This window comes from Mustela erminea, chromosome 17 (assembly GCF_009829155.1).
Source record: "Mustela erminea isolate mMusErm1 chromosome 17, mMusErm1.Pri, whole genome shotgun sequence".
Classification (NCBI taxonomy): domain Eukaryota; kingdom Metazoa; phylum Chordata; class Mammalia; order Carnivora; family Mustelidae; genus Mustela; species Mustela erminea.
The window spans coordinates 58,089,796-58,098,409 of NC_045630.1; the positions used below are offsets into that span (position 1 = coordinate 58,089,796).

At 36.5% G+C, this 8,614-nt stretch overlaps 1 long non-coding RNA gene across 2 annotated transcripts; it reads left to right on the forward strand.

Moving 5' to 3' along the window:
- Positions 1-5,467: 5,467 nt before the first annotated feature.
- On the forward strand, positions 5,468-8,019 carry LOC116576408. 2 transcript variants are annotated; one of them, XR_004280142.1, is made up of 4 exons: positions 5,468-5,502; positions 6,652-6,702; positions 6,810-6,976; positions 7,584-8,019. It is a non-coding gene; the product is annotated as an uncharacterized LOC116576408 (long non-coding RNA). The 2 variants fall into 2 exon arrangements; XR_004280143.1 differs by lacking the exon at positions 5,468-5,502 and adding an exon at positions 5,855-6,291.
- The last annotated feature ends 595 nt before the right edge of the window (positions 8,020-8,614 follow it).

Genomic DNA, 8,614 nt, shown 5'->3' on the forward strand with positions numbered 1-8,614 from the left:
CTATGACCCTGCAATTGCACTGCTGGGTATATACCCTAAAGATACAGATGTAGTGAAAAAAAAGGGCCATCTGTTCCCCAATGTTCATAGCAGCAAGGCCATGGTCACCAAACTGTGGAAAGAGCCAAGACATCCTTCAACGGACGAATAGATGAGGAAGATGTGGTCCATATACACTCTGGAGTATGATGCCTCCATCAAAAAGGATGAATACCCAACTTTTGTATCAACGTGGACGGGACTGGAAGAGATTATGCTGAGTGAAATAAATCAAGCAGAGAGAACCAATTATCATATGGTTTCACTTATTTGTGGAGCATAAGGGATAACACGGAGGACATGGGGAGATGGAGAGAAAGGAGTTGAGGGAAATTGGAGGGGGAGATGAACCATGGGAGACTATGGACTCTGAAAAACAATCTGAGGGTTTTAAAAGGGAGGGGGGTGGGAGGTTGGGGTACCAGGTGGTGGGTATTATGGAGGGCACATATTGCATGGAGCACTGGGTGTGGTGCATAAACAATGAACTCTGTTACACTGAAAAGAAATTATTTTTAAAAATATGAAAAAAAGAGAAAGAAATAAAGCCGTGATCAAAAGATCACATTGGTGATTCTAAAATTAGGATTTCAGGTCCATAGGCTGCAGGGCTTTGGAGAGACCTGCGCTTTTGGGAGGTCCATAAGGGAATTCAGTGAATTAGCATTATCATGTACAAAGGATGCTTCAAGTTCCTTCCTGCAATAAAACACGGGCTTACTAATGGGCGCTTGCATAGTTCATTCACTTTTGTATTCATTACTTTAATATACAACTATTGTACACTTACTACGGGTGCTAACCATACTAGCTAGGCACTAAAGAAATACAGAGTATGTTCCCTGTGATACAATAAATAATGCATTTGGTCACTGTTCCCAGTTCTTGGCACAGAGCTCTTAAAACCCTTGGAATTTCCTGAGAGATAGGAGTATCTTTTGTTATACATCTTGAGCTCCTTTTTATCATACCTGTGTTTATGTTGAAGGTGACTCATGGTGGGCTCTTAAATAGTTTCTAGGGAGGGGCTGCCCACCCTAGAAATAATACCAAGAGCCTGATTAGAGGTTGGATAAAAACTAAAATAATGAGGTTCCAGGAGCCTCTTTGATAGTGGGCACATGAATGTGCTAGAAAGATGACAGGCCTGGAGAAGGCAAAGAAGTTATCTTCTCAGCTCCATCTTCCACTTGGCTGTATCTTTTATAATAAAACCGTAAGCATTAAGTGTAGAACTTTCTGTCAGTTCTGTGAATGGTTCTAGAGAATTATCAAACCAGAAGAGGGGTCATAGGTTCCTGTGAATTTGTAGTCAAAACAATTGGTCAGAATTACAAGTAGCCTGAGTACACAGAACTTGTAGCTGGGATCTCAAATGGGGAGACTCAGAGGACTGAGCCCTTTCACCTGTGAGTCTGTGCTAACTCCAGGTAGCTGTTTACAACTCAGTGTTATTTTTAGAATTGAACTGATATGGTTGGATACCAAATCAGTATCAAAAAATTGCCTTTGGAAAGTTTCTAGCTTAGGAGAAAACGTAGAGGAGGAGATATAGATGAAATGATTTTTGTTTTGTTTTGTTTTAAAAGATCATCGCTTGCCCAAATAGTCTCCAGTTGAAACAGAAAGTTTAATCTTAAACAATCATGAGAAATGAACAAGAAGGAATAAAGAACAGGCCCAGAAGGACTCACAGGGAAATTCAGTCTAACTTTTAAAGAACAGAAAATTTCAATTCTACTTAAACTATTCCAGAGGACAGGAAGAGAGGAAAATCTTCTAAATTCATTTTATAAAATGAAAATAACATTGATTTCAAAATTATGACAAAGACTGCACTAAAAAAGAAAATGGAAAGTCAGTATCGTGTGTGAATAGCAATGCAAAAAACTAATAAAATTACCAACAAACAGCAAGTAGTACATCAGAAATAACGCATCGTTTTCTAGGAGGGTTCACTCCAGGAAAGCAAGGATGATTTGAAATAAGAAAATCCATTAATGTAATCCGTTATACCAGTAGAGATAGAGATCACATCCTTCAATGCAGAAAAGGCATTTCACAAAAATTCGGTACTCATTCATGTTAAAAACATTCAACTATTTCTCAGTATATCAATGCAAGATGCATAATGACTTTAACATGAACACTCCTTCATGCTAAAAAAAAAATTCAATTATATATATAAATTCAATATATAGGATATATATACATTATATATATATATATATTTATATTACATATAATAAAAGATATATGAATTTGACACAAGTGAGTTCATTAGTGTGTGTATGTGTGAGTATGTATATATTTCAGCCCAAAGATCAGCATCTTAATTATCTAGAAACACTAGAGCATTTGCCAAGAAAGTGAGGAAAAGATAAGGATGTCTACTACATTGATTTCTATGTAATATTGTGTGGATGTAATGGGCAGTGCAAATACCCAAGAGAAAGCTGTTCAAAGCATTAAGAACTAGATGAGAAGGGATTAAATTATTTTTGCTTCTAGGTGACATGACTAGACATCTCAAAAACCTGAATCATTTGAAAACTAATGCAAACAAAATAATCCAGGTAAACAGAGAGTTATAAAGTTAGAAAAATCAGTTGCTTCATGGATTAAAACATCACCATGAAGGAACATACCAAGGAAGAGAAACCCCATTTTCAATAGTGAAAATTAAAAAAAAAATAAGATACTTAAGCATAAACATAATAAGAAACATACAAATTTTATATAGTTAATATACTATAAAATACTATGAAGAACATAAACTAGCCTTGAAGAAATGGAAGACTTAAACATAGTCTTGAATCATAATACCCAACATCATAAAGATAAAATTTTTTCCTAAATTTATAAATTTAACACAATTTTAATAAACATATTGTCAAGGTTTTTTCCCTCCTTGGGGCTAGAAGAACAAAATAGAAATTTTTTTATAAAGAATAAAAAAGCAAGAGTACCTAGGAAATCCCTGGGGGGGGGGGGCGGAGAACAAACAAGAAATGAAAACTAGCCCAATCAAATATGAAATAATACTATAAAACCTCTATAGTGAAAATAGTATGGTATTGGTATCCGAATACACAGACCATGGAACAGAAAGAATAATATATTGGTCCAGTTGTACGTATCAGATTATTACATGGTAAAGGTAATATTGCAAATCACTGACTGTAAGATATATTATTTTATGTAACTGTGTTGGGAGAATTGGATAGTCATATGGGAAAGATAAAATTAGACTTTTTTTTTTTTTTTTAAGAAGGAAAAACATTTTATTTGTAGAGAGTTCTAATTGGGTTAAGTGATATTCCTGTTGACCTCAGAAGCTATAAAGGCTTTAAATGGTTCTCAGATGCACAATAGATCCTCTAAGATGATTCTGGCCAGTATGTGGGGTAAAGAAAGGATAAAAGAAAACAAAAAGGAGAATGCTACATTAATGCAAACCGAAAGCAGTGCAGGATAAAGGGAATCCGAAGTGGACAGACTGCCATTACACCTTGAAGTTAGAGCCAAAAGGATTTGACTTGGGTTTCTTCAGAATGATAGTATTTATATTGCAGGATTTTTTGATATTTAAAAAGCTAATGCTTGCAAAATTCTAGTCTTATGATCCATAAACGGCAGTATTGCTGTTGGATTCTTGTTCCTCTGAAACACCCGAATGTTCTGTGTATATTACTCCTGATGAATTAGCACAATATAAATGTTTTTTCTTTATTTTTTGAAAAATCATTTTACCTAGATCTCCCTCCCCATTTTTTTTAGTTTTATTTTCAAATGAACGTTTTACAATTTTATTACAGGTTTAGATTTACAAAAGAATTCCCCAAATAGTACACAACCTGTTTTGTTTATGATTAACAGTTTATGTTGTGCATGTGTTATAATTACTGAAGCAGTATTAACCCATTGTTATTCACTGGTCTATACTTTATTCATTTTCCTTTGTTGTGTGTAATGCTACTCTTTTCTATTCCAGGATCTTAGGTTACTACATTACATTGAGTTGTCACACCTCTTAAGGCTTTTGGAGTTGAGACTTTCCTTGGTTTTATGACCTTGACAATTTTGAGACATACTGGTCAGGTATTTGGAGAATATCTCTCAATCGGGATTTGACTGATGGTTTCCTCATGCTTAGACTGAGGCTATGTGGTTTGGGGAGGAAGACCACAGAGGTCTTCCTCCCCAACGACAGAAAATGTCGTTTTCATTACAGTTTATCAAGGACACATATTATTCATATAACCTGTCACTGCTGATGTTAAGTTTGACCACGTAGATGAGGTAAAGTGTGTAAGGTTTCTTCACTCTAGTTAGTCTTTTCCCCTCCTTTTCATTCTATCCTTTTGGGAAAAAGTTACTAGGTGCGACCACACTTAAGGAGTGAGGAATTAAATTCCACCTCCTCGAGGTCAAGGTACCTATATAAATTATTTAGAAATATTGTATATGGGAAATTCATTTAGTCATTTTTTAAGATTTTGTTTTTTTGTTTTTTTTTTTTTTTTGACAGAGAGAGAGATCACAAGTAGGCAGAGAGAGATGAGGGAAGCAGGCTCCCTACTGGGCAGAGAGCCCAATGCGGGGCTTGATCACAGGACCCTGGGATCACGACCTGAGGTGAGGGCAGAGGCTTAACCCACTGAGCCACTCAGGTGTCCCTCAATTTTGTATTTCTTCAGTCACTTATCTATATCACTACAAGTGTTTGGCTTATATTTTGGATTATAATTCAATACTACCATATTTATTATATTGCTTAAATGTTTCCAGCTCTTGGCATTGGAAGCTCCATTAACAGTGGTCCTTTGACACACCCCTGTGATGGTGGGATTTTTTTTTTTTTAACATTCTTCATTTTTTAACCCTATACTGAGGTCTCATCGCTTCCAGGCTATCACTGCTGACACTGTAAGAAAATATGTGTATGTATGCAAACCTATAAATATATACGCACATCTATAAAATCTTCTATGTGTAAGCATTTGTATCTATATCAAGCTAATACAACTTCATACAATATCTCCAACTTTAATCCATTGCCACATGGATGATTCTAACTTCATTCCTTTGTTTATTTTTACGGTCTTATTCCAATAGTGAGAAATCTGGCCTCTATCTGTCATCCAGTTAATAAACTATTCAATTACAAGTGTACATGTATAACAGTATTAAAATCGGTTTTCCCTCCAAGGAATACAACTTTATAAGCTAGAGTAGACTGCTTTAGATAGAGTTTCTTTTGTCCTGCTCTTACGGACTTCACTCATTTCCAAAGTTACCTAGGTCCATACCTTTTTTCCCCACCCCCTTCTGTGAGTTAGTGTTATACATTTATAATACAGTTACATTGTGTTGTCACATTCTCCATTCCATTGTCAGATTCCTCCCACCTATCCAATGATTCTTCGAAAATCTGCATCCACTGCCCTACATTTCACACAGGTGTTATGCCTGTCCTTACTTTTGAAAAGTTTTCAGTCATTATTAAGTCAAAAAAAATTTTTTTTTCTGTTCCTTCTTTCTTCTTTCAGTATTTCAGTTACACAGTTTATGCCTTTTGAAATTGTCCTACAGTTCTTGGATGTTCTAGTTTTCCTTTCTTTCCCTCTTTTTTTTTTTTTAATTTTTTTTCCCTCCTTGGCTTTTTAATTTGGAAGTTATCTATAGTCCTATCTTCAAGGTCACGGATTCTCTGTGTGCAGTCTGTTTACGAGCTCATCCAAGGCAGTCTTCATTTCTCTGAAAATGTTTTGATTTCTTGCATTTCCTTTTGAGTTTTTTTTCCTTCCTGCTTCCACCTTTCTGCTTAGTTGCTTATGTTCTTGCATATTATCAGTTTTCTCCATTAGATCCTTTAACATATTAATCATATTATTACATTCTTGAAAACTGCAACATCTGTTTCATATCTAAGTATGGTTACGACGCTCTCTCTTCAGATTGGTTATTTTTCCCCTTTCAGCATGATTATATATACTTTTTGAGAGCTGGTGGCTAATAGGCCCTTAGTGTGAGGATTTATGTTAACCTGTGTAGGACTTGGGCTATGTTCAGTGTTTGCTGAAGCTTCCAGAGGCTTTGTATTTTTCTAATATCCTCGCTGTAGTCTTCTCTCTTGATTTTGGGTTCTCTAAATACTCCTCTTCAGAGAGAGCCTGTATCTCGCAACCATCTCAGCTGTCACTGACTGGATTTTACCACAGTTCTGTTGGGCCAGTGGTAAGATGTGAGGTAGGATAAGCATTTACATAGTTGTTGTTGGTTTTTTTTTTTAAGATTTTATTTATTTATTTGACAGACAGAGATCGCAAGGCAGAGAGGCAGGCAGAGAGAGAGGGGAGTGGGTAAGCAGGCTCCCTGCTGAGCAGAGAGCCCGACGCAGGGCTCGATCCCAGGACCCTGAGATCATGACCTGAGTCAAAGGCAGAGGCTTTAACTCACTGAGCCACCCAGGCGCCCCAGCATTGCATAATTTTATGATCAGGTCTCAGTCTATTGGTAGATTTCTATTGCAGACTGTGATAACAGTCTACACAAATGTTACTCTAATGATGTCATTTTATACAGTTTTTTTTTTCTTTTCCCATTTAGGTGAGAGACAGAATACGAGAAGTCTGAATGAGAGGAATGCCCTTCAACAAGGTGGAGTAAGATTCTATGAAAGTCCCGTCCTCTGAAGACTTAGCCCTTTCTCATGGAAAACTCTTTGGGCCCATTTGACAATAATTATCTTTCCCTTGCTTAGCCAGGGTCATGAGAAGCTCCTTCTCAAATCTTCAACGTGAGGATGGCCTATGGCTCCTGGAGGTATAAGCCACAACAGCGAGGAATTTAACAATTCATCAACATTACTATTTAATAAGTGTCCTATTAGTTTATGGCTGTAGTGGCTCTTCTCCAAATAAGCAGAATTCAGGTGAGACTCTCTGGAATCCCCTGTCTTTCTAAATGTCCAGTGGCAATTTGTTCTGCAACTTCAGTTCTTGGATGGGTCCCAAAAAAAGTCATTGATCCCCCCCCCCAAAAAAAAAATTCTCACTGCCATATAAAATAAATTAGCTAGTAAGGCAGACAGTTCACAGTGGGGGGGGGGGAGATATGTGAATGGCTCTTAATATTGGGAAAAGGGGACCAATCTCATTCAAAATAAGAGAAATGTAAATTAAAACTCTCCTGTGTTATCATTTCTCACTTAATTGGAAAAAAATCTAAAAATATGACAAAATATTTGTAAGGCTGCATACTGGTGTAAATATTAAATGATACATCTCCTGAGATGGGGGAGATTTGACACATTTAGCAAATTACATGTGTATTTATCTGTTAATCTGGAAATCCCTGTTTTATAATCTTCCTCATACTTAGTGGCAAAACTATGAAAGCATATAAGAACAGTGCTTCTTGGTACCTGAATTTCTGATTTCTTTCAAAATATTTTACTTGAGAAATGTTATCCCTGTCCCCAGTGTATCCCTCAGAATATGACTGCTTAAGCCAGTGTCTTCCCAATTGTTTTCTAACAGGTAAGTCAGAGAGGCAAGAGAGAAGCTACTCTGGTTGACTGAAAAACTAGTGTTCCTCAAAAGAAGAACTGTGTCCACTTTTCTGTTTGGTACAGAGCTCAGATCCTTTGTGGGGAAATCATGCAAAAAGAATATCATCTCAGAACCTTATAGAACTAACATATACAAATATAATTTATCAGAAAAAAAGAGGAAATTTAAACAGTAACATTCATCACCATCAGTGGGATTAAAGAAGACATGATATCCTGAAAGACAAAAAAAATTCCATCAAGAGAAAATAAGATGGCAGCTGGTGTATATTTGGATAGAAAAAATGGTCCCTTCTGAAAAAACTTTCATGCATGGCAGTTAAAATTGTTCCTAGCAAAAGATCGTGAAAGAAGTCTTCTGGCAAGTGGACTTTTCTCTCAGATCTTAGAAATAAACTGATTGATGCCCACGTCAAGTGTTTGATGTTAAGGAATTTTCTTATTTTTTACTGTTTTTATAAGTATTTTAGCAGAAATCTGGGGAAGGCTGAGCTGGGGACTGCCAGTTGACTATGTATCCCATAAACTTTCTTTTTTTCATGCTGAGCAGTATCTACAGGTGAAAGTAAATGGCTTGGTCCAGTGGGGAACATGGATAGGAATCAGTGTCAGTGGTCTCTGTCTTCTGAATTACTTCCTCTTTGACGTCTTTATTGTCTACTGAGGTTGGATCTGGACCATGACTCTGCATTTTCCAGTAACTTGGATAAATAAGAATGGGTATCTTTGCTCTTTGGGTTAGTAGGAAAAGCCCTGAGGATGAGGAATTTTGGCTAGCTTGTGTGCTGATTATTGCATCTATGAAATCAGAATAGTACAACCTTTGTCATACCTATTGTCAAAGATGTTGTGAGCACGAACTAAGATACTATTTGGGGGGGGGGAAGGGAAACGTGAGACATGAAACATCTTTCTCTGGAACCTAGAATTTGGTATTAAAGTCATTTCTAGGAACATGCTTAGCTTGTGAACGCATAGTCCCAGATTAAGCAGTTTAAC